General features: G+C 37.5%; 1 long non-coding RNA gene across 1 annotated transcript in view; it reads left to right on the top strand.

The window, feature by feature from the left end:
- Positions 1-27,872, top strand: part of LOC130544666 (uncharacterized) — an 805,127-nt gene that overhangs the window by 724,529 nt on the left and 52,726 nt on the right. Inside the window, exon 4 of the long non-coding RNA XR_008961119.1 lies at positions 11,527-11,641. This is a non-coding gene — a long non-coding RNA (uncharacterized LOC130544666). The remainder of the gene's footprint in view (positions 1-11,526; positions 11,642-27,872) is intronic.

The following is a 27,872-nucleotide window of genomic DNA, read 5'->3' as shown; positions in this document are numbered from 1 at the left end:
CTATTTACAACTGTAAAGGAACAAGCCAAGTTCTATAAGGAATTCAAGCAATAAGATGAATCTCAAAAAGATTATCTTGGGAAAAAGAAGCCAGAACAAGAGTACATTCTGTATGATTACATTTCATATTGTGTTTCAGTTTAAGCAAACTGTGGATATAGACATTAGATAAGAGTTACCTGGAGTAGTGGCAGGAGAATTGACAGAGAAGGGGCATGAGGGAACTTTACTTTCTTCATTGAGAGTAATATTCTCTATCATGATTAGGGTGGTATTTATATAGATGTACACATTTTTCAAAACTCATCAAACTGTACATGTAATATCCGTGTGTTTTATTATTTGTAAATGACAAGCCATTAAAGTTAATTTATAAAAAGAAAAAAAAGTTGCTAAGAAATGGTGAGGGTACTACTGACGGATTTTAAAAAGTCTGAAAAATCTAATGTTGGTGGTTATCATACCAAACTGATTAGTTTACTGAAGAGTCTTTGGATGGGAGGAAGTCATTATTAAATTATGGTCAAATGGCCACAAGGAAATTCAGAAAAAGCAGTGGGGCCTGTCCTTTAGCTTTTGTTAAGATAATGATACAGTGATATTTGGCTTGAGTCAAGGCTGTCCCTTAACTTATATGTAAAAATCTCTATAGAATATCAGTCTATAAAGCTTGAGCAATTAACAAGGTACGGCACTGTCATTCTTCATTATGATGTCTTTTTGGGACTTTTTTCTCTTAAGGTCTCAGCCATATTTATCCTGATGGTATCCGCTGTGTGTGTGTGTGTGTGTGTGTGTGTGTATGTGTGTGTGTGTATGATATATACATATCCTAGCAGGGATGATGGAATTGATTTATTCACTTATCTCTGGAATAGATATGAAAGAAGTATCAATTACTGTTGCAAAAAAAAAAAAAAGAATGTCAGATACATGTATTGTATATATACTATATGTTTAACATTTTAGCTATGTTCTAGTTTAATCTTCAAAACATTCCTAAGAGATGAGTATCTATTTAACTTGTTATAAAATATTTGAAATAAAACACACATTCTTAAAAATTACATTCTGTCACTCCCTATGGCACAGCTGAGGTTCAGAGAAGTTATGTAACTTGTCAAAGGACACTAGTAAGTAGCAGCGTTCATATTCAGTCTCAGTTCTTTTGGACTCCAAACTGGTGTCCTTACCAGTACATCAGATTCCCTTCCAATTAAGGGTTTCTTCTCAAGGAGAAAAAAAGTGCTGAGGTCTAGAGAAGGCAAGTGGCTTGCACAAATTCATGTAAAATACTACTATAAATTGCTGAGCTAGAATATCAACTCCCTGCCTACTGATTTCAGTCCAGTGCTGTTTCCACCAAAGCCTAACCAGCAGCTGGGTACTGAGTTACAACAGCTGCATTTATTACTTCTTGAGTCTGGTATGTTCTTCTAATGTTCATCCTGTGCCTAGATGTCTGCTAATTCTGCAGCCATAGCTCTGTGTTGCCTTGTTGGTGCAGCCTTTCTGGGATTACAGGCCTGCCTTTGTGTATCAGCTAACCCTAGGAGCTTTTCCAAAACCAAAAGAAATAATAGAAGAAAAGGCTAAATACACTAATTTTATCTTTCTTCTCTTGAAACAAATAGATGTCTGTAATGAGAACAAACATTCAAAAATAAAAGATTTGTCAGGGAGATGGATGGAGAGTCAAATTTTAGTGTTCTCTGTCACTTGAAGTTTTTGTGAAGATTAGTTTAGATGATGCAGGTCAAGGATTAGAACATTGCATATGTCTAATAAATCCTCAATAAATATTAGAAATAATGGTGATAACAAGGAATATGATGGCAGTGTAGTGGTCTTCTTGTATTTATTCACTTATTTTTTTTTAATCATTTATTTATTTGAGAGAGAGAAAAAGCACCAGTAAGCATGAGCAGGGGGAGGGGCAGAGGGAGAGGGAGAAGCAGACTTCCCACTGAGCAGGGAGCCTGACATGGGGCTAAATCCCAGGACCCTGGGATCAGGACCTGAGCCAAAGGCAGATGCTTAACTGACTGAGCCACCCAGGCTCTCCAAGGTCTTCTTAAAGAAGTCATGGAGGAGTCTTCAAGAATTAAAAACTGGAAAAGGAAATCACGTAGGTGAAAACATGTTGGTCATTTTAGAGCTATTTTCTCTGTGGGTAATTTTAAATGAATTGCCTTTCTCTGAATCTGGCATTTCCTGTAAGGAGTAGTGAGTTAAGAGGAACAGGGGATGTAGAAGGGAGTAGAAGAAACAGTGATGGAAGGAGTTACCAATGAGCCATTGTATTTAATACATAAATAAGGAAGCAATTTTAGTTAATGAGCCATATGAAAGTTTTCTCCAGTTTATAAGAATAAAATAATTTAATGGAAAGAAGGCATATAGGAAATCTGAACAACTGGCACTCTCTAGAGTGAGCTATATTCCTACTTGGCACATATCTTTAGATTTTAGTTTCCTAATTGGTAGGATTCTACAATATTTATGAAAAAAGGGTGAGGGACAGGCAAAATACGTAAAAATGATTAAGAGGTACAAACTTCCAGTTATAAACTAAATAAGTCTTAAGGATTAAAAATATAGCATAGGGAATGTAGTAAATAATATTGAATTAACTTTGTGTGGTGACTGATTGTAACTATACTTACCATGGTAAGCATTTCATAATGTACAGAATTGTTGAATAATTATTGTACACCCAAAACTAATATTATATGTCAACTACATTTCAATTAAAAAGAAAATAAGCCTTTGTGCTCTGAGAATAAAATAATCATATGGAAACATTTGACTATGATAGGATGTTCAAGGTATTTATGAAACTATAGTATATAACACATCTCGCAATAAACAAAGCTCAACTTAGCCTTGTTTCGAAAAATAGAATGCTTACCCAGGCAATCTAATTTAGGTATCAAAATTTTTGATAACAAAAACAGGGGAAGCCTGTCTAGTTGAGATATTGATGTAAAGCAGGATTTGGAGAATTTGAATCCGGACTTTAAATAGAATAGAAAAAAAATTAGCTCTCACTATCCTATAATATGTTGCATTTTCATTTTAATTAAGTTAAAAACATTTCCTAGTTTCCCTTGGGACTTCCTATTTGATCTACAGAGTATTTGGAGGAGTGTGGTTTAATTTCAAATTATTTGTAGTTATTCTAGGTATCTTTCTATTATTAATTTATAGTAAGTTTATTGCGATTGGAGAACATTCCTTGCATGGTATCTATTTTTTTTTTGATATCTATTATTTTAAATGTGTTTTATGGCCAAGAATGTGGAATATTTTAGTGAATGTTCCATGTACTTTTGAAAAGAACATGTTATATACTGTTGGTGAAATGGTCTATAAATGTCAGTATCTCCATTTGGTTCATGGTGTTGCTCAATTCTTTTGTGCTTCGTGACTTTCTGTTTATTCTATCAATTACTGAGTGAGGAATGGTAGAAGTCTCCAAAGAAAGCTTGGATTTCTCTATTTTTCCTTACAGTTCTATTGACTTTTGTTTCTCAGGTACACATAAATTTATTTTGGTTTTGTCCTTAGGTGTACATAAAATTAGGATTATCATACCTTCTTGCTGAATTGATACATTATCTATATATAATATTCCTGTTTACTTCAAGTAATTTTCTTATCCTAAAATCTATTTTGATATTAATATGGTCACTCCATCTGTGATAGGTAGAATTCCCTCTAATGTCCCACATTCTTGTATAATGTCCTGCCCTGGAGTGGACCAGCAGACATGATGGAATTATGTTATATGGCAAAGGTGAAGGCATTTTGCACATGTAATTAAGGTCCTCAATTGGCTTGACTTTGGGTTCTTCAAGAAGGTGATTATCCTGGGTAGGTCTGACTTAATCAGACAAACCCTTCAAAAGAAAAGGAGGGGGAGGAAGAGGGGGAAGAGAAAGAGGATGAGAAGAGTAAAGAGAAGAGAGAGAAGGAAGAGGTGGAGGAGGGGTGCTTTACTATTGGGCTTGAAGGAAAAAAAACACCCTGTTGTAGAGACAGGTTGAAAGAAGGCAGGAAATTGTGAGCGGCCTCTTGGAGCTGAGGGCCTAAATCCTACAACCACAAGGAACTGAAATATGCCAACAGCTAGTGATCCTGGAAGAGAATCCCAAACCTCAGATGAGATTGAAACCCTGGAATCTTATTTCAGCTTACTGAGTCCCTCAGCACAGGATTCAGCTAACATATTTGGATTTCTGACCCACAGACCCTGTGATATAATAAATTTGTTTTTGCTTTAAACCAAAAAATTCATAGAAGAAACTGCAGAGACTGAACTGATGTGTTTTTTCCTGGGGCACTTCTCTCTTCCCTGTCCTTGTCCATCATTTCTTCCTTGTTTGTGGGGAATGAAGATGGTTCTGTAGAAAGAAGTACAGTGCACATGAACAGAGGCCATCTTTTCAAAGCTTGCTATAGTGAAGGAATCTGTTCTGTTCAAAGCTTGTTATAGCAAGGGATTCCATGACCATCGCTTGCCCGCGGCAGACTTCAATGCAGGCAGGGGAATGGGGAAACTTTATAATGAAAACAAGGGAAAGCTTCAAGTGTGCTCTAGCTGGTGGTTGTTGGCATTGAGAAGCTGGAACCAGGCTAACTAGATGGAGGGACTTCTTCTGTGATTGGTTTGGGTGGCAAATTTGGCTTTCTGCAGTTGTTCCTGAGTTTGAAGGGGGTGAAGGGATAAAGGCTACAACAATAGAATCATAATCCCAATCATGGAAATGGTGTAGGAGTTGCCACTGTGGGGTCATAGACTGGAGTTCTCTGTATAAGTCTTCTAACCATCAGAGAGATTAGTCTTTTAACACCAGGTAGATAAATGTTATCTCTCTATGGCAGTTGGGAAAAGGTGGTGGACTTGGCATGCACTTGGCAGTCTTCCAAAATGACAACAAACAGGCACCCTTTTTATAAAAAAAAAAAGTCATAGTGTTTTTCATGTGTATATATATATATATATATATATATATATATATAATTTATATATATATAATCTCTCTATATATATTTATTTATTTATTTATGTTCAGTTAGCCAACATATAGTAAGTATATCATTAGTTTCTGATGTAGTGTTCAACAATTCATTAGTTGTATATAACACCCAGTGCTCATCACAACACATGCCCTCCTTAATAGTGCTTTTCTAAAGAAGAACTCTGTTGGTTAAAAGTAAGACATCTTTGCCTCATCTTGTTTAAGTGCTAGGTAGTTGGAATTGACATTATTTTCTATTATTATACACATGAAAGAATAATATGAACCCATATAATTCAAAGAGAATTCAAAACAAATCCTTTGGCAATCAGGTCCCAAATTCAAATGTGAGTCAATTTATTGTACTCCTCCGCATTCCTGAAACAAATCCTAGTTTCCCTCAAAATAAAAGTCAAGAACTTCATGATGGCCAACAAGGCTCTATATAATCTCCCTGTGTCACCTCTCTGACCTCGTGTCTTTTAGCTCTCCCACTCTCTTAGTCTGTTCCAGACATACTCACCTCCTGCTGTTCCTAAACAGGCCAGACATTCTCCCACCTCACAGCTTTTCACTGACTGTTCCCTCTCCCCTTCCCACAGATACCCACATGGCTGATTCCTTCAGTCTTTGCCCCCACGTCATGTTCACCATGAGCATTGCTTTGACTGGTCTATTGATAAATTCATTTACCTAAAACAATCTCCTCTCTTACAACCTTCTAATATGCTATATAATTTACTTATTTATTTTGTTTACTATATGTTTTCTATCTTCCCATCTTCTACCAGAATGAAATTTCCATGAGACAAAATCTAAGTCTATTTTATTCACTAATGTATACCAAGGGCTCAGAAGGGTACCTAGCCAATAACAAGCACCTCAATAAATCATTGTTGGAATGAGATGAGGTCCCAAATTCAGGATCTTTTTTATGATACCACAACTGCTTCATTAACAGTAATGAGGATGATAGTAATATGAATCATTATAATACATGCATAATAACTGCAGCTTATAACATGTTTTCACACAAATAGTCTAAGTAGGTCAGAAATTGCATAGCTTTGCTCTGCTAGGTTTATATTTAAAATGCAAGCTATCTAACTGGAGCATCAAGTGTTAATGGAGCAGAGCCTATTATAAACAGTAACAAGCTATAAACTGTGAAGCTACAAAATCAGTAGCAACACTTTCATTCTTGGGAATTTTAGATACATTAGGAACCTGTAATTACTGACTCCATCTGCCTACTCTGTCTTGAGCTTAATTATGTATTTCAGAAGGAACGTTTCTCATGTTTTCATTTTTTGTATATATAAATATTTAGCTACATCCCTTATCATTTTCTGCCTCTCTTTCCCTCTGCTTTTGCCATTTACAATCTCCAGAGCTATTTTTACTTCCAAATTGCAATGTCTTTCCTCAGAATCAACATGAGAGAGATTGGAGCCAAGAAATTTAGTTCTGCCAATGTCTCCATAGCATCTCTGAAGAGGGGTTATCAAGCCCCAAACACGAACTTACAGATGGTGGGGAGGGGACAAGGGCAGCTCTAGTATCTTTTCCAAATCAACATGTTCAAAATATTAACATAATCTCTAAAATCAATGAGGTACAGGATCTTCCTGAGGATATGGGGACATAAATAAAATAGGAAAACAATGAGTTCAGTAGTGTTTATATCAGGATTTAGAACAGCTTTTAAAATATGAATGTGGCTCTCTAAAAGGAGAATACAGCAGACACTATTTCCTAGAATTATTTGAACACTAAGAACAAATTTTGGGGGATGGGACACACCTATTAGCATTTCCCCCAACAGTATTTTAGAAACTGATGATCTACTGAAAATCATTTTCTTTAATGAAGTAAGCACACTGAAATATTAGTTGGTATTGGCTGGATCTTTAGTAATATCAATATTCTTTCCACTTCAATGAAACATGAGAGAACCACAAATACAGGTTTAAGTGTGGCAAGAAAATACACAGTGAAATAAACTTTTATCTCATTCTTCTTTGTGGAAGAGGGAGAACAAAATGAAAAAGTGCTTTTATTTTTCATTCCCTCCCACTTTGATCCTCCAGGTCAGCTAAGCCTTTCTGCCTTATCACTTTAAATTCTTCTTTACACACCCCTTGCCTGCCTCCACAATTGTACTGAAGAAAAACTCCACCCATGTCTGTGTTTAGAAGTTTCACACCAAAAGACGGAGTTGTCCCTGAAGGCAGGGGAGTGTGGCAGTGCTTGGACATGAAAAAGAGTCATCTAGTTCAGGAGGAGAGACTAGCTGCTGGACATCTGAAAAGTCTGGACTGTTGATCAGTTTTGTCTGGGGAGGGCAGTATTCGGTGATGGAGATGTATACCTGCTTATAGTCCCTGCCCCAATGGGAAGTCATAGCTGGTCATGTCTTGTAAGGCGTGGGGAAGCCGTACCTTACCCTATGATGGAAGAAATAGTCCTTACCCTCCCTAGTGGGTCAAGGATAGCAGGAAGTGGCCTTAACTCTGGATCAGAAAGAAACAGCTATTGTTCACCTTCAGGACAAGAAAATTCATATTTAACCAGACTAAAACACCACTAATTTCTATTTGACTTTTAATATAAATAAATTTTGGCACTACCTACAATGACCCTTAAAATCCTATGCATTGTTTCTAATATCACTTGTAAGAAGAGACTAAATTGGAATTCTAGGACAGGTAATAAGGATTATATCAACAGCATGAGTGAGATTCCTACTGGCTCCCACAATGGGGACATTAGTTACTGGCCCTGGGACTCCAATGGCGTTAAGTTAGCATGTCTTCTAGACAACATGCAATAGAGTGTAAAAGGACACTGAGGAGAACTGGCTGCGGAAAATGTGGGGGGGGGGTGCGGGGGGGGCGTGGAGGGGTGGTGGTGTTGAACCAGTGACTGGGATGCTGGTGGCAGCAGGGTAATGGCTTTTGGAAGGAGTACAAGAGTATACTATATTGATTATATATTACTTGGATAATCATATATTCTGTACCACATTTGTGTTTAATTTTTATTTGGTATATTGTGATTTGAATACGTTTTCTAAACAATGGATTTATCTTACAATTTGGAGCTAGGAAAGCTATTTGCTTAAGTTAAAAATGTTGGGCCTGGACCCTTACAGAATTCTTGGTCAGTATTGATCTACTTCTGAATGGACTGGGGGTGGGGTAACAAGGAGTAGGTTGCCCCACCCCTCTACCCTTTTTGCAGAGCAGGAATCAACTCAGGTTAAATAGCTGAAGTCTCTGAGTTAATCCATCTCTGAACAAATATTCAGATTCACATGTCCCAAGCTCTCCTTTACCGTAGTGGCTCCTGTCCCCTTCATTATCATGATTAGCTAGGAGCTTGTCACAAAATATCAATTCCTTATACGTAGCCCTAGAGACTCTGATGCCATAGGGTCTGGCCCTGAGTAGCTATGACATGCAAACACTCAGGTATTTGTGCTGATTCGGATTTGTGAATCACTGCTTTACTTTCACTGTCATTGAAAAGGGAGAAACAGCATCATTTTAGGCAGAGCGTGGAAGGATCAGGAAAATAAACAATAGAAAAGAAAGCCTAAGCAGAGTGACTGTACTCAGGGATATAAAGTCGTTCCTAGAAGAACTGGGAATTTCCAAACGGAGGAAGTCAGTCCTGAACAGCAGTTTAAGGCAAGGACTCAGGGACAGAGGAACATTGTTCCTCAAACTGGTGAACAAATGATGGTGGGGATCGGGGCAGTTCAAAAGAACACATCTGTTTATTAGAACAGAGGGTATGAGGAGGGTATGATTTAATTAGACTGATTCTTAAGTCACCAGCAAAGATAGCACCACCATTCATTTATTCATTTATACATTTCACAGATTCTTTGATCCTACAAATATTAGCTGAACACCTAATATGTGTTAGGTTCACTGCTGCATACTCTATTACCCCAAAGAGATGTGATATCTGCCTTGTGGGGGTTACAGAAGAGTGGAGGTGTTATCACTCAACCACTCATGATAAGTGCAAGGAGAGAAATGAACTGGGAGCTGTAATGGAGGATAATAGGGTGGGGATAGGGCTAATGAACATTAGAAAGAGGAGGCAGGGAAGGACTCTGACAATGACCTATTTTAGCTGCAGTGGCAATTGAAGGAGGCTACTCTCTTCAATGTGCAGGAGCATGGTGCTAAATCACAAGAAACAGTTTTCTAATCTAACACAGCAATCAGAAAACAACTCTTGCAAGAAAAAAAAATGGATTTTTTTTCAAACTATTTTTCAAACTATTTTATAATGTAAAATATACTCACATAACATCAATGAGTGATCACTACCAAGCTGGACTCCTGCAAATGTGCTTCTCTGTGTGATTCTGGGACTGTGTAGTCACAAATAAAACCACATTGCAATGTCTTGTAGGGAGTTTGAGCTCAAAGTCTAAGACTGGGATACAGGTATAAAAGCCAGAACTGAAAAGTACTGATGGCCAAATCATTTCTGTAAAATCTCCTTAATTCTGATTTTTTCTCCAAGTACAATGAATCTAAGGGAGAAGTCTGAACCAGTCATTTCAGATGGTGATACAAAATAGGTTTTACCTTAACTGCCAATACTCTGATGATAGTGCCCCCTGGGAATAATGTGGTTAGTAGTAATATTGAGGCTCTAACTGGACTCAGTAGCAGAGCACAGGCACAACAGAGAAAGAACAGTAACAGAGATCAAGTGCTAGATATCCATTTTCTAGCATTTGTTTTCAAATAAGCAGTAAGACCCAGAGGAAAGGGCATGAGTTTAGTTAGGGAGAAAGGTTAGAACCCCAGACAGCTCTGTGAGCCAGGTCTTTCTAGTTCTGTGATCTTGGTTGTTTTATACTATGGGCCTCAATGTCCTCATTTGTAAATGGGAAACATAGCCCACCTCACAGGCTTTTTAAGTGGTTAAAACAGGATAATTAATATGCTTCTTTTTTTGCAAATTCTCAAGAGCTAAGAAAATGTTAGAGTAACTAACATATCAGCTGAGTTTACCTACCCACTTAAAGTAAGATAAAATTGGCTCCAAAGCCAATTCTACATCCTATGGAAAATCTAACACTCCAAGATTTCTTCACATTCTGAAACATTGTATTTCTCCTTATCTGTTCTGGCTCTGATTTCTGGCTTCTGTGTCCTGCATCTGTTCCTCTGTTTCTGCATTCTCATTGACTCGGATATCAAAAACAGCCTCAATCTCTTAAAACACTTTCCCCACAAATTCATCTCATATGAGGCAGGGATGCACTGGAAACTTTTCCCGGAGATCTGAGGGTACAAATAAGAGCTTACATGACTTTAAGTTTACCTGATGCATAGTAAATAATTTGAATATAAGATTCAAGAGATCTTAAAAATCCCTTTGTCCACTCCTGCCAATTTGGTCTCTATGATCCTACCCATTCCATGATCCTACCCCCTCCTTTCTATTATTTCCCCTACAACTAAATGCGTATTTCTTGGGACATTTTTATTTTCCACTCACTTCCTCCCTTGTAATCTTCTTGTCAAAATATTGAGGAGAAGCTTCAGGCATATGGAAGGGTTAAGATCTTAGGTATTCCAAGGGGGCGCCTGGATGGTGCAGCGGTTAAGCGTCTGCCTTCGGCTCAGGGCGTGATTCCGGCGTTATGGGATCGAGCCCCACATCAGGCTCCTCCGCTATGAGCCTGCCTCTTCCTCTCCCACTCCCCCTGCTTGTGTTCCCTCTCTCGCTGGCTGTCTCTATCTCTGTCAAATAAATAAATAAATAAATAAATAAATAAATAAATAAATAAAAATCTTAAAAAACAAACAAAAAAAAAAAGATTTTAGGTATTCCTTGGACATCTAGGGAGTCCTCTTTCAGATTTCTTTGGTTAAATAAGCCCTAGAATATGATATGCAAAAATTTGCATGTAGGTGCATGTATTTCTTCTTGAGAAGAGAATCTGTAGCTTTTATAGGATTCTCAAATGATTTTCTGGTCCAAAGAATTTTAGTACTATGGTCGTACAGCTTTTTCTTCTTCCCCTCTCTTTTCTTTTCTTTTCTTTTCTTTTCTTTTCTCTTTTCTTTTCTTTTTTCTTTTCTAACTGTGTTACTTAGCGGCAGGAAATCACTACAAAGCCTTATTTAAGAGAGAGAAATTGAGGCAAATAACCCTGTAACATGCATCGGAAGGAAGCCTCACTCAAGTAAATGTAAGGCTGATATACAATTATTTGCGTTAATAAAAAAGATAAAATAAAGCATGAATATAGTGAACTAGAAATAAATGTTGTTTCACCAAATGATTCACCTTAGGATTTATTTAAATCATTATTTTGTTTGTTCAAAAAACATTTATTTGTGGATTTTCTTAGTCTGTTTGAGCTACATTTGCCAAGTACCGTAGACTAGATAGCTTATAAACAACAGAAACTTATTATTATTATTATTATTATTATTATTATTATTATTATTATTATTCACAGTTCTGGGGGCTGGAAGTACAATATGAAGGTGCTGGCAATTTCAGTGTCTGGTGAGATCCCCCTTCCTGGTTCCTGGATGAGCGCATTTTTGCTGTGTCCTTCGATGGCAGAAGGGGTGAGTTGCTCTATTGAGCTCTTATTATAAAAGTACTAATTGCATTCATGAAAGCTCCTCCCTTATAACTTAATCACCTCCCAAATGCCCCCACTTCCAAATACCATCGCACTGGGGATTAAGTGTCAACATGTGAATTTTGGGGGTACACAAATATTCAGTCTAAGTAATTGAAAAGTTTGAAATGAAGGTAGAGTGTCAAAATCAGAGACATAGTTTTATAGTAATGTACCAGGTATTCACATTATTTTAAATCTAGCAGAAAAGACTGTTACATAGCACAGAACTGGGCATTTAGAGATATGAGTTATTGTGACATTGGTGAAGCTGCCTTAACTCTCTGGTTCAGGGACCACTCATCTGCAGATTGGCAAAGTACAAGAAAAGTGATAGCGCTGATGATGAAGATTTAAAATGAGGATGAAGATCAATAGGAAAAAGTTTTTCATTTACACAGGACTTTTAAACAACTTATAGAAGAAGTAGTACAGTTGTGGTTCACCTGTCAAAGTGGGCGGTGAGGCATACAGGTGGGTAACCTGGGACCCTTCACGAATGCTTCCTGCTGGCTAATCAACTCACTGTGGTCTTTCACAGTTCTCTTGGGCAGAGGCTTCCTTGCATAGATCATAGAGCCCCTTCTGAGCTTGAATTTTTTATCTTTGGTAAACCTGTTACCCAGCATAGTAAGAACATAGATTAGCAGTTAAGAACAATTAATGACTCATGGTAGTTTTGGAGAGTATAGCTTCCTCCTTTAAGAAAAGAAGCTGTTATCTCATCAGCTGAAAAATAATTCTTTGTTCTCTCCTTTCAACAGTGCCTACTAGTAATATTATGACACTCATAATACAAACAACAATCTTCATTTCTCTTGCTGAAGTGTTTTAGAAAATTATTGTTAGCTGGGCACTGTATCAAACAAAAAAAAAGTGACTTGGTTTTTTTGGGGTTTGAGCATTACTAATTATTTTGGAGATTACATTTGTAGCACTGTACCAGGGCTAAGCTGTTCTGAGGGTTAGCAGGAGTTGTACCTGGGGAAACTGCTACACAAGGACAAATGTTTTCTCATTGTTGAACAGTGAGGCTTACTGTGATTTAGGGACTTTTTATGGGTATAGACTGAAAGACAGACATGTGACCCTATGGAGATGGCTTCCTTCCTAAATACGCCTGTCGAGACATCTAGGAACATGATATAGAAATTGAGGGTATACATAGGAGACACAAATAAGATTCCAAAGGATTTGAAAGACAACCTGTCAGTCTCTTCTAACCACTTGTTACACTTAGAGGAAGCTACTGTAAAGTGCTATTGTGAATGACCTGAGGTAGAATACTGCATTGGTCTGTTGAGATGTGCTTTAGGAGGGCCCGTCCCTAACATTTACAAGGTCGAGGGCTTGAGTACAAGAAAAAAAAAAAAAAGGCCAACATATCCTCTATCTTAATACTTGAAAGTCATAAACTAAGAACAGTTAAATAAAATGTGTTGTACCTCCTACTTCAAAGCCATACCAACCCCCAGAATGAAACCTAGAATCAAATAACTCTCTGTATTACTCCGCTGCACTCCACTCTTCCTTCCCACTGTCAGCTCCATTGCACTGTGTAAAGAGCTCATCTGCCTATGTGTGGACACTCCAGCCCCCATGTTCAAAGCCCGATTCATACTCCAGCACAAACAGCCACCCCACCAGTGGTTGGGTCCACTCTTGGAAGATTCACAGGTCCTAGACCATCTAAGCAGGAAATTCTTGGGTCCTAGTTACTTGAACGTGGTCCTGAAGATTTACCCTGCAATGGAGAAGGGTCAGAGAATCAGAGTGAGGTTCACTTACAGGCTCTGCTACATCTAAGCTTTGTGACATGGAGCACTTTTCTTAATTCTTATATACTTTGTTTCCTCAGCTACACGTGATAATGACGTTACTATTATAGTGCTATGATGGGTATTAAATGCCTTGGTGTCACATAATAACATTCCATAATTAGTAACTAAGAATTATCATCCTTGATCATCATCATTAAAGTGTGTGCCCCATCTACTGCTAGACACAGGTGGATTCAATGAAGAGTGAGAAAAGGTTCTCCCATGAATTCATAAGATTTAAGAATATCATGGAAGTCAGCTGAGAGAATACAATTTACACAAACTGTTGAGCATTAGTCACTAACCAAAGCCAGATAGCATGGCAGGCATCAAATCTGTCTCTTCTTCCAGGTAGTGGGAATAAGGAGTTGCAGAGATTATGCATGATCTCCACAAACAGATCAAAAATGCAGAGGAGAGGAATGAATAAGATGCTTCAGGAGTCTGGGAGCACAGAGGGAGCCCTCAGATTAGTCTAGAGATGCTGACATGTTCTTAAAGCTGAGATTTTTGAATCACACCATACAAGATGCATAGTCAAGAGGGTTAGAGATGCAGTGCTTTGATGTGAGCTTCTCCTATGTTTTCTCTTTACACAAGCTTTACTGGTAGTTAGATGGTGATCGAGTCCTTATATTTACCCTCAAGCGGGGGCTTAGCCTAGGTATTCACATCTAAAATAATGGGGAGCATTGGATGGTCCTGGAAACTCTGTGGTCACTCTGTGGATTCAGTTACAGTAAGCCTACTGCAGTATCCAATTAAATAGGATTGCTTTCCATGTAGAGGGAATATAGCATAAGCCACACCGACTAGAACATTGGTATGAAGAACAAAGTAATAGGGGATCCCACTGGAGTCTTTTTCTGGGGAAGATTATGGGTGACAAGGAAGAGAGTTCAGAGTTCCTTAAGTTGATGTGAAAATTAGAGTTGTTGGTTGCAAATAATAGTATGTACTCTGCTTAGTAAAAACAGAAAAGGGAATTATTAGAATATTAGCTTACAGAATCTCCAGGAGTTATGAGAGCTAGATATTGAACCCCAGAGCAAAATCAATGTTTAACCCCGCTTTAGGTGCCATGGCACCACTGGGATGTCCCAGATTGGAAATTGGAAGCACTGCCATTACCATCTGTGAAGAATTGGACTCATTCAACTTTCTGCTTTCCTAAAGTTCAATGCCCTGGACACATGGCTTCCTTGGGTTATTTAGTTCTCATTCAAATTCTTGCACAAGTGAACCTTACTGGTAGAGTCTAGATCAGATTTTTTACCTTCTTCCTTAGGGAAGGCCAGACTTACAATTTGACAAATGCTAGAATAGAAGAGGGTTTTCAAAGATGCTGGTTAATCTCAAAGGAAAACATTGTTCTAGCATAGGTTAATAGAAGACAGTAAAGTCATATGGGACAAGTTGCATTTTAAAAAGTCATTAATCCAGATGTTTTATTTTTTTTAATTGTCAATATAGTGAAGAGGAAATAAAAGTCTATCTGAATCTTTAGCAAAACAGAAATGATTAAACCTGGGAATTTGGGGTACTTTGAGTTGGGTGGCAGCACAGCCTAAACAAGGGCTTTAGAGTCAGAAAGAGTTGGAGTTTGAATCTTCACCCTGTCAGTTAGTGGTTGGGACATCTTAGGTGATTTCTTATCCTCATCTTCTTCATCTGTGTCACAGGGACAGTGATGAAGCCTCTGCATTGCTGTTGTGAGCACTAAATGAAATAATGCATGCAAAGTGCCTAGAGGAGAATTATCAGGAGGCATATCCTCAGCTTTATTATTCAGCACTCTGTACCTCTGAATTAGTACCAGGATGGTTTCCCGTTATTGTGAACATCAAAAGTGCTGGTTTTTGCTCTCCTCCCTTTCTTTGTGCTTTCTGTCTCTAAGGACAGCAATAAACCATATATGGAAGCCCAATTAAGCATGCACAACTCCTGTCCGTCTTATCTTCATCCTGCCAGTAATAGAACAGTAATTGTTCGAGGAACTACAAGGGAAATTGTGAATGAGAGCAGACAGTGCTCCAATTGATCTCAATTACTGTCATGAAATTGAGTCTTCTGTCCAACATCTAAATTTAATGTTTCTTTTTCCCTGAGGATCTGTCCCTCGTTGTTGCATCCCATTGTGTCTGTAGTTGGCCTGTCACCATCTACATTGCACTCTTCATCAGAATGATGGAATTGTTTTCATTTACCTAGTATCTCCTCTCTGTGCTGTTTGCTTCCCGATCCATGCTCTAGTCTTCTGACATTCATATCTGAATCTTCTCATTTTCTCAGGCTCAACACCCAGGAAAGAACTATGTTGTGTTTTGGCATCCAAAGAATTGATTTCCATTTATGAGAAAGAAGACAATTTTTCAAAACCTAAACAAGATGAGTGTAGGCTTTGCCCAAAGGATGAAAACATACTCTGAAGTGAATTATTTCCCTTTTTTATGGGTACAATTAGGAAAGTTAATGATGGGTAATTTTCAGCATGCATATGCTTTCACTTTGCTGATTTATAAGTAGGCATAAACATAATTAGGTGTGCATATGCATGCTCACAGTTTAATGGGCCCTACATTCCTGGTAATTAGGAGGCCCAGCATGTTGTTGATGTGTCATTTTTCAGACTAAGGTATAGAAAGCTTTTCATATTGACTATCCCCAGGAAATTACATGGAAATGCAAGGTATATAGTTATATGAGAAATAATGGCATCTTAGGATACATTCACCATCTGTTTTTCTTCTTAAATAGATTCAATAGATTTAGAAAATGTGTCTCTCTAAAGCAGGGGTTCCTTTTTTAAGTTGTAAAGTTCTCTGTATTTAGAAATTAACAGATTTTATAGTATTTTATAACTAGAAGTACATAAGAGAGCATTAAGTTTAGATGAGGTTTTATAGATGAAATTGTCCAGGCTCAGTAAATTGAAGTGATTTCCCCAAGGTTATATAGTTATTGAGGAACCTATCAATGGCTTGCCAGAAAATGAAAAAAGAAAAAAAAAAAGGCAGTTTTTTGATTGTTGTATCCTCATCTCCCTAGAATCCCGGCTTTAGTGCCAGCGGGATCAGATACATAATTTGTGGGAACCAATGCAAAATAAAAATTCAGTCTCCCTTGTTCAAATATTAGGAAAAACACATAGATGATGACAGTAAGTATTACATCCAGCACAGAGCCTTTCTAAGCATGGGGTTCTGTGTACTGCACAGGTTACACACTTACGAAGTTGACCCTGAGTGCCAGGATTGGATGACACAGAATGGGCCACAAGGGAATAGTGCAAGATGGCATGGAGGCAGGTGTGTGGAGGAACAATGATGAACAGCATTTCCATGAACACTGGCCAAAGAGAGATTAATGTCACATCTTAGGAAGTTTGCTGAATTATTTTTGAACAACAGCTCAATTGCTAAGAATAAGGTGGTGGTGGTGGTTGTTGTTGTTGTTGTTGTTTCTGATTAATCACTAGCCAAGGATATGTGAGTTAGGCTTGGAACAGAGCAAAATGATTCTTTCTGTTTATTGGAACTTCTGTGTTTTGGAAACACAAAGAGGTAAGGCGATAACGGGATACAATAGCTTTAGAAGGGCTCAGTTGTAATAAAGATAATACACAATGATAGTGGGAGTATCTATTATATTCCAGGCACTACGTTAGGCAAGTGATATATAAAATAATATCCTTTCTCTTGAGGAATTCTCTGTCAAGTAGAAAAGATAATATTAAAAAATTACTTTCATAAAAATTAGAAATGTTTGAGAGGTTTAGATGGTAATTTCAGAGCCTAGAGAAATGAGACAGACTAAAATGAAAGAGAGATAATTTATATTTATTGTTTCTGTATTACAGGCCAAATGGTACTAGTGAGCCCTTTACAAAGCAGTCTTGTGAAATAAGTGTTATTATGTCCAGCTTAGTGATATGGGATCAGAAACCAAGAGAAATTAAGTTATTTGCTCATGACCGCAGACATCGTAAAGAATGGCTTTAGGATGAGATTTCAAGTATATCTGATTCCACAGGCCAGTTGTTCTCAAATGTGGTTTCTGAACCAACAGCAGCAGCATCACTTGGGAACTGCTAGAAAGGCAAATTCTTGGGCACCACCCAAACTACGGAATCTGAACATCTGGAGGTAGGACCCGACAGTCTAACAAGCCCTTCAGGGTCACTGGTGTATTAATGGAGTTCGAGAGCTACCACTTTAGAGAGCGTTCTTTCTCTTGCCTTGTGCTGCTCTTCAAAACATTCAAGAGCACATTATGCTTAAGCTTTATAGATAACGAAACTGAGGCTCAGATATACTAAATAACTGGAATAACTACATACTTGCTTCTTTCTATCCTCCCCACTAGAAAACGAGTTTTCTGACAAGAGAATTCTTTGCTGACTGATTCCCCATTGCATCCTTCGTGCCTGCATGAGGCTCAAATGGCACTATGTACTCAGCAAGTGCCTAATGAGCCTAATGAATGAATAAGTGCATACACGTGTCAATTTTTGCTTTAGCCCTAAAGAGAGGAGGAGGAGTTGTTTCTCTGGGAACTATGAGGTTCTTAATTAAAACAATGCTTTTTCAGTGCCTGTGGTGATGGATTTTAATGCAGAGTGTAAGAGAGAAACATTTTCCCTCTCTGGCCTGGAATACAGGTAACCTCTATTTAGTAATAATTGGGGGAAAACTTTTGAACATATATAGCTTCAAGTATATTAGTAATTGTCTCCTTGACATGGGCTCTCCTCCAGTCTGAACATGACTCCCAGAGAAACCAGAGAAAGTGCCCACAAGCTCCATGTGTCTTCACAGATTACCATTCTTAGAACCTTTGCCTGGATATCCACTTGGCCTGTTCCCTTACTTCAAAAACGTCTCTGCAGAAATAGGTCTTTCCTGACTCTCTCATTTAAAAAGCTAGCCCTCACCTCCATCACACTACATTTCCTTACTGTGTATTATTTTTCTTCATTGCTTTTATCATCACTTAGCATATTATCTACTTGCCTACTTATGTATTACCTATCTCCTGCCATGTGAGTGCCCTGAAAGCAAGAACTTTTCTTGTCTCATTCACTGCTATACAGTGACTCAAACAGAGAATGCAATACAGGAGGTGTTTAACAAATATTTGTGGAATGAATTAATGATTCCAATGTTATGGGAGAAGAGATGCTGGCCGAAGTATTAGAATCAAGACATTGTAAAAACATGGAATAAAGGTTAATGGATTATGAGTGACTCTTCTAATGGCCTTTAGAAGTGATTATGACAGGCTTGATAAAGATCTTGGCAGTCCTCCACTATGTAGGTGAGGAATTGGCTGGCATAGTTTTAGTTACTACCGCTAATGTGACTTCACTTGTATTTCTATCTTGGTGGGGCCTGGGAAAACTTCAACATCATTTTAAGTCCTCTCTGTGATTACTCGACATCAGGGATTAATGTTAGCTCTTGAATTGGGATCAATTGATGCATGTTTGGGAACAGGTGCCTTATGACATGGGGTCGATTCCGAGTTTTCCAGGTATCATTGACAGTATGAAGACCTGGAATATTCAAAGTACTATGATTTTAACTCACCTTTGTATTTTAATCGAATGTGAAACAACAGTTTAACTGCACAGGCAGTCTATTTTAGACATCCTGCAGATGTTTTCATAATCCATGAGTTTGCCCTGGTGTTGCTGTCACCTTAACTGAGAATCTGGTACTTCATCATCTTCTTTCTTTCTGTTTAATGGACACTGTTCACTATAGTCCTGTGATCCTGATACTATGCATATAACCTTTCTTAATGCCCCATGGGACAGATAAGGCAAAGCTATTGTTTAATAAGATCTTACTGAAAGCTTTATGATAACAGAAAGAAAATTCAACAGGGAAAGACATTTAGGATTGCTGCAACATGTAATTATTCTCAGAAGCTATAGACCAAGACTTTCCCATGTCACAAAATTAGCTGTTTGCCTTGAAGAGCCCTGAAAATGCTCCATTTATTCTCCATCACCGTTTCACACCCACTCAAGATGCACATTAATTACTGTTGAATGAACTATGTATGAGACATCACACAAGATACTTCCTTTTTAGACTTTTCTCTTTTTCACTGTCCTTTCCTCCGCGTTTTTATCCCATACACAGTTCCTGAAGAACTACTTTCCACTAACAACACTGAGTAGTATTTCTTCATTTGCTTCTCTGTTTTTCAGTTTGCATATGCTTTTTATATCTTATTAAACAAGGGACATTTGTTCATCGTGGAAAATTCAGGAGACACAAATGTACAAACTAAAAGTACAAGCATCAGCAATAATGGCCACTCTCAAAATAGCAATTGCTCTTTCTGTTTGTATACATTTATATACACATTTTAAAGGACTTACATTGCAATATTGTTTTACATTCTATAATGTGGCATTACTTCTACATGTCTAACATGTTTAACAACTTTATAGAATTTCCATGAACAGATATGACATAAGTTATTTAATCATTCATCCATGGTAAAGTGTGTAGATTGTTGACAATGATTCACTATTATTTGAGGGCTGTCATGAACATTCTTTTAGCTATATATTTGTATGTATCCATGATTACTTTTTAAAAGATGAGTTTCTTAGGGCACCTGGGTGGCTCAATTGGTTAAGAGTTCGACTCGGTTTCAGCTCAGGTCATGATCTCAGGGTCCTCAGGTGGGGCTCTATGCTCAGGGGGAGTCAGTTTCCCCTCTCCCTTTCACTCTGCCCCTCCCCTTGCTCATGCTCTCTCTCTCTCAAATAAATAAATACATCTTTAAAAAATAAAACATGAATTTCTTAGGAGTGGTTGGACTAAGTTATATGAAAAATTCAAAATTTTATGATAAATAATAGCAAATTGACTTCCAGAAAGATTGTGCCAATTCATACCAACCAGCAATGTTTGTGAGTGGCTATTATCCCAAATTTGTATCAATACTATCTATTTCTCCTCCTCCTTCTCCTTCTTTTGTGATATTTAAGGGTTGAAAGGTTAAATGTGATTTTTCACTTTTCAGTTTGTAGTTCTTTTCTAGTAGGTTTTAATATTTCAAAATATATATTAGTTATTTGTACTTATTCTTTTATTTCTTTGATTACATCCTTCATCTAATTTTTAATTAAGGTGTTTCTCTTTTTCCTTTTTATTACCGAACTTTCCTTTCAATCAGGCCTAAGATGGAAAAGTTTTTGTTTCAACCTTGAACATGAAATATAATCAAGTATCTATGCTATGAGAAAGGGTTCCTCTCTCATTTAATACTCTGAAACGTGTTTTTCTGCCTTCGTATTTGCTGAAACCCTCTGCCCACTGGAGGGCGCTCTCCTAATGCCCCTGGCCTAATTGAACCTTACCAATCCTTTAACACCTAGATCAATGTTTATGAAGGATGACTATTTTAGTTCTGGAGCACTTGCTCTTTGTTTACACAACTCGGTGAAATACATTGAGAAGAAGCTCACTACTTTTTCTTGAATGGGCCTTATGAAAAATTGCTTGGTCTGTTTTTTGTTTTTTTGTGTATTTTTTTTTTCCTATTTGGTTTCTTTAGCTGGAGCACAACCTGTCTTAGAATTGGGACCATATCCCTATTCACAAAGAATTTGGGTTCAATTTGGCCCTATAGTAAAACAGGGGTGTTGGGTGAGGTGAGATAACCAAGAACTAAGAACCCCTAATTTTTCACTTTTGAAAAACTTCACAGCAATCATATAATTTTTCTAAAATGTAAATCATGGTCCAAAGAGGTCAAATACCTTGCTCAGGGTCACACAGCTAGTCAGTAGTGGAAAGAGGTATCATAATTCCCACTCTTAGCAGGCTTCCTCAACCGGCCAGCTAAGTACATGCTTGCCAATTGGATTTGCGATTTACCCAGGAGAAGAAAAATATTGTGAGATTGGGGCGCCTGGGTGGCGCAGTCGTTAAGCATCTGCCTTCGGCTCAGGGCGTGATCCCAGCGTTCTGGGATCGAGCCCCACATCAGGCTCTTCTGCTAGGAGCCTGCTTCTTCCTCTCCCACTCCCCCTGCTTGTGTTCCCTCTCTCACTGGCTGTCTCTGTCAAATAAATAAATAAAATCTTAAAAAAAAAATTGTGAGATTAAGTGTTTTGTCCATTTCTGCCTCATTCTGACTCTAAGATAACATTTTGGGATTTTATTTCACTGAATAATGCTAGTGAGTATACAGATAACTTCAAAGCTGTAATTCATATGTCTTACCACCTCTTTAGAGGCCACTAAAAATTGCTGTCCATGTCAGCCCGCTTCTGATACTGGGAGTTATATTACCATTTTCTATAAAAATATTGAGACATGCACAGACACCAAACCAAAAGAGGTTGTTATATCCCATTTTCTAAAATTGCAGCAAAGAGAGTGAATTTTCTCCCTCCAGATATTGCATTGTCTTTTTTTCCCCCTGTGTGTTCTTTTATAAATATATTTTTTAGTGTCCTTTCAGCTCAGAGCAACTAGTTTATCTCTTACAATAGATTTTCTCTGGTGGTAGTATGCTTTGCTCACCAGGTATTGATGAGTTGGTTGCTATCATTATTACAGAAATAAAAGAGGAACAGTGCAATGAAATAATGCATAATAGGCTGAGTGATTTGGAAGCAGAATTTTGAATGCTGCATCAGTATCAGGTCATGATTTCTTAGGGATATGATAATACCAGTTATTTTCTGCTTCACAGAATTTATCTTATCTCCTTAGAGAATTTGAGTATTTCATCATATATCTATATGCATATAATGCACATACACACACAGAACTTCCCTTATGGTTCAGTATTTTATTGATATATACACATCTAATCTTATTTTTATAAATGCATTTTAAGTATGTAAAATACATTATGTGTTTTTATGCATAATGTTTATGTACTTCTGTATTATATATTTTATATATTATATATCTTATGTATAAGGAATTATGATTTGTATATGAATTTAATGTATTTTTATATATTTAATTTTCTTTATATTTAAAATTTCTTTATCTCTGTGGATAGATACAGATATAGATATAGGTAGTGGTGCTTCTTGTACTACAGACTAAGAATTATTTGAAAGTAGAGACTACAGAATATCAGTGGCCATTTATAATTGTACTTACTAGCACTCCAGATATCTTTTGTATGTATAAATGAGTGAATTATAGATATGAGTGCTATGTGATTCCTTTCTCTTCCTCACCCTATTAATCAATTACAGAGTTTTGGTCATTCCATCTTCTTTCAGTGCTTTTCTTTCTACCCCAGGCACCATGATGAGAATTAACAGTGCCTCTTTTCTCAGTAGAGAAACCCATCAATTTCAAAATCCTCTCAATTCATCCCCTTGCCGCAGGAACTGGGTTACATAACAAGGAAAGTTATTTGTCTAAAAAGCAAATTTTTGAGTACTCCCTTTTTAAATACTCTTAATCAGTCTTCAGAGTTGAACAAAACATCTAAAATGCCCTTCCACCTCTCCTGGATAGCTAAGAGACGCCATGAACTGGCTTTTCCTAACTTTCTAAGCTCATCACTGGGAACCCCATCTCCTTGGCCCAGAATTTTCCATGCTCATCTCCCAGTAGGTCTTCTCCTACAAAAGGTCCAATAGTTAAATAAATATGAAGAATTTATATTGTAGGACTTCTCAAAGACTTTGCAAATGGATATGGTAAATTTAAGGAATTGCATGCCATGTTTTCCAAATTGTTTCACATTTGATTACCCTTCTTTGCACTCACTCTTTTTTATTTTGAACATCTAAAAATGCTCTGGCATGCTAGGAGAAATGCTACTTTAGCCATTCTTGAGAGTAGTATTCACATCCCTATCTCTATCTTGGCTCTACTATTCTGCCTTAAATAGTCTCTATATATCCTGCCTTTTCCATCCACTTGAACAAATTTTATGCTTATTTGAGAGATTAAAAATGGTTATAATTTAAGTGTGTATTTACATCAAAATAGCCAAGCTATGTATTCAACTAGGCCTAGAAAAAGTGGGGTCTGATAACAATTTGAGGATTTCCAAGGAGAAGGAATAGGTTCTAGTAAAAAAAGGAGAGTTAGTCAAACATAAGACAAAAACAGGAGAATGCAATTTCACAGGGAATGAAGTGAGTGAAATCTGGTGAAAAGTTCGATGATGCTAAATTATACAGAGAAGTTGGTAATAATGGAGATCAAGTCAGGTGAGAGGTCAACAGCTACCTTTATGAGGTCTACCTCATTAGAATAAAGTAGAACTCTAATGGGAGGGAACCGGCAGAGTGCGGATATATGACAGCATGCCAAAGGATACACAGCACGTGTGTTTCAGAAAACTGATTATGAACTGGCAGAGAGTTATAGGGTGTAGCTTAAGAACTACAGCATCAAATAAGAAATTCTTTCTTCTGAGTCAGGGTAGAAGAGAAGTGTGATGCATATTTGAAAGCAGAGCAAAGGGGTCTAGGATGATGGAGACACAATTCTGGAAAGAAGGGAACTAATTGTAGGTGAAATAATCCATGAGTCAGGAGAACATGCTCAAAAGCAAGGAGTAGGTGAACTTGAAAGTGTTGTACAGTGCTGGAGCAAATGAAAACTGATGCGATCTTTCTGGAAATAAATTTGATAGTAGCTATTTACTTAACTATGGTTATATCCTTTGATCTGGCAATTCTGTTTATAAGAACCTTGCCTGGGGAAAGAAGTAGAGACTTGTACTCAGATTTATAGCTAAGGCTACACATTACAACAAAACTTAGAGTTGTGAAAAATTGGAACCAATTCAAATTCTGAAATATGTGTATAATTAATTAAGCTATGTCATGCATTTCATGGAATACTGTACTTTCAACATACTTTAATGGTCTGGGAAAAATTCTTAAATATTAAGTAAAATAAATTCAACTATTCAAACACTATATATGCAGTATGATATGCGCTATGAGAAATACACATACCTGTGGGGAGAAATGGAAAGGAAAAAGTTAATAGTAGCTACACACACACACACACACACACACACACACAAACGTATATTCATTTAAATATTTACAGGCATAGGTTTTAGTTCTAACTCTGTTACTCTTTGCATCTGAAGTTATTTAATCTTTCTTACACAGAAAGTGTATTCAGTCATTCATAGGCTGATCTTATCCTCCCAGAATTCAATTTTCAATGTCCTGGCTTAGTAGTTTTATGATTTTAAAGTCATGTATCCTTGGTTCCCTCATCTGTGAAAGAGAGTTAGTAATAGTATCCAGTTTGGGGAGTGTTACTAAGGGAGTTAAGTAAAGTAATGAATACATAGTAAAGTAGTTGGCATAGAATAAATCTTCAATATTTGATGCTGATTATAAGTAACTTTGAAGCAGGGATATGTACCTCAATAAGCTGTGGGAATTAAATGGACTAATGTATTTTAAAAAATATATATCAGAGTGTGGCACACTGGAGACATCAGGAAATATTCTTTTCCCTTCACTCCCTTTTATGCCCTGTCTTTCCCCCTTTTCTCTTCCTTTTGAAAAGGGCAAGCTCTCCGAAGCAGCAGGCAGGAAGTCAGGGGGTAGGGTGTGCTGCCACCTAGCGGACCACTATTTGTTCACTGAGGCAGCCCAGTGTCATTGCCATTTTTTTTTTAAGGCCTCAGGAAATCTCATAAACCTATTTGTCACAGACACAGGATTTCTGCTGTCCTTGCCCTCTGCAGGATTGACTTGCTTTTTCTTCCTAATGCTGTTTTGTGGAAGGTTTTCATTTGTGAGGCAGCTGAACCAGAACCAATTGCATTCATTGTAAAGGACAAGGAATGGAAAGCCACACCAGCATTCCTTAACCCATTCTTTGCAGAGTTGTTGTCAACCCCAAGAAATGAATAGGACTCAGACAGAGAAGGGGTAACCAAGGAGGTATGTCAGGCCCCTGTGGGGCACATAGACTCCAGATGGCAGAGATGCTACTCTTCTAGGTTTCACGATCTGTCTGGCCCTCCAGGTAGTAGAAAAGGAACCTGCTTCACCTCCACCCAATGTAGAGTATAGAAAGAAAGACAAGAATAGTACAGACCACTGTGCAAAACGGACTTCTCCATTCCCCTCTTTTCTTGGACAAAGGACATGTTTCTGGTAGGCTGGGCGCTGTGTAGGTTCATAAAAACTTCTCAAATCTAATGAACCCATTCCTCAGAATTCTGTGGAGGAAAGCATGAGATAGAGAAACATCATGGACCTTCAATCCTGTTTTAGTCACTCCCTAGCAATATGATACTTGGAAAGTTATCTCACCTCTCTGGGCCTCAGTTTCTTCAATTTTAAGTTGAGAATAACAATGATCGTGACTTAAATAGGAAGGATGACTTGAGATAACATGCATGAACATGTGAATTAATGTGCAAACACAGTATTTGATACCAGGTGGTTATCAAAAAAAAACCAAAAGAAACCTTTCTCCTTTTCTTTCTAGGCTGTGTTCTATGCTGGTGAGGGAATGGTGGTGGAGGCTGGGGGGTGGAAGGGGGTATTCTAAGGCTCTCACAGTTATCATTTAAAGCAGAAATTTTCTGTGATCATTAAGAATGAAAAAAAAAGAGTCCAGCCTCTAGGCTGCAAGTAGGCAAAGTAGAAAGCGTCAATTACTTGGGGTCTACTGTGGGTTATTTCTTGGTTAACATGGTTGGCTAGGAATCAATTGACCTGGGCTCCAAGCCCAGTTATTTCATTACCTCTCAGTGTGCCTTAGGGTAAGCATATATCTTAGGCATTTATTCCTATGTCCAGAGAGGTGAAGTGGTTTGTTCTATTTTGCTTATCTGGTCAGGGCTAGATTTCAAATCCTTTGTCTGATTTTAAATCCCGGTACACTCTGATTACAGATATCCTGAAGCAAAGTGTCCCTTTAAATCATTTTGAAGTTGAAGGCTTGCCTATTCAGTCTATCCTATAACTAGTCCTGCCAACACTAATATCCTCCTCACATTGCTAAAATAACAAGAGTTTCTAGAGAATTTGTTTAAAATAAGGTGATTTTAAAAGTTCAGAAATCACCTAGGATCTCTGAGATTTACTTACTATTTGAGACTTTTTTTTTAAGCCTATGTATGTTTTATAGCCCAACATAGAGAAGAGATTGGATTTAGGGAAATAATGTAGGCAATACAAGGAGAGGAAAAAAGGGGCTCTTTAGGGTCAGTATGGTTTAGAGATAGGTGAAGATTTGAACATTCACCTTCTGTGCCCTCTTGCATGCCCTCATTCCTTGTTCTACTCCCTTCTCCGCACCCCCACAGCTGTATATACTGAACATAGAGCTCATACTTCTGTATATTCTTGGCCCTTTCCCTGAAAGTCATGGTGAAAATTTGGAGTCAGAAGACCTGGACTTAAATCCTAAACCTGCTACCTAACAAATCTGTAAGATGAAGAAAGCCACATTACTCTTTGATCTTCGTGGTTTTCATCCACAAAATGAGGATTGTACTGATTAAATCAAACCTGGAGCATACATACCAATTTATGAGAAGTCTTTACTCTTCAATTAATCTATCACTTCTTTGTTCTAAGTGCTTCCAAGCAACATCTTGACATCATTCTCAGGACTCATGCTCTTGACCTCTTGGGGACTTGTGGACAATCTTGGGGTCATAGATAATTCATTGTATGTGTTTGGTCTTTAGTAAAGCTAAATCTTCTGGAGATGCCTGCCTTATGTATCTCTTGGGAAGCAGGTATAGTATGCAATATATCACTTAAGATGTGTATTGTCTTTTTTGAATGCTCTGTTGTGTAATGATTCCTTATTGTTGATCTACTGAGTTCATACAGAATAAATTATAGTGGTAGTTGGTGTGAGAAAAGTAAAGCACTTTGGGATTTTCTTTTGCATTGATTATAGCTTAAAAATAATTCTGAGGGACAAAGAAGAGGAAAGTATAATAAAGGAAAAGAGTCCCTTGTGATACAGTAATGCAGAGATGCAGCCATGTTAACACACACACACACACACACACACACACACACACGGAAGATATTAAAGTGTTCATGAAAATGAATAAGATTTTAATTTTATACTCTTCTCAGGTTATAAGAAAAAGCATACGCTTAATAAAAAAAGTAATAAAAGCAGAAAAGAAAAAAACTCCAAGGATATGCCATCGGTAATCCTGCAATCCAAAGACAGCTTCTGTTTACATTTTAGAGCATTTTGTTCAAATAATAAAGGCTTTTTATAAACACGCAAGCATAATCTGAGCTCAGCATTTAAATACACAAAACAAGTTTCTTGCAGTAACTCAAGAATGTTTTGCTCTCAACATCTTTTATTAATTCTCACACAGCACATTTGG

The sequence above is a fragment of the Ursus arctos genome, unplaced genomic scaffold (assembly GCF_023065955.2).
Source record: "Ursus arctos isolate Adak ecotype North America unplaced genomic scaffold, UrsArc2.0 scaffold_23, whole genome shotgun sequence".
In the NCBI taxonomy this organism is placed as follows: Eukaryota; Metazoa; Chordata; class Mammalia; order Carnivora; family Ursidae; genus Ursus; species Ursus arctos.
This window is presented reverse-complemented; position numbering and strand designations above follow the sequence as displayed.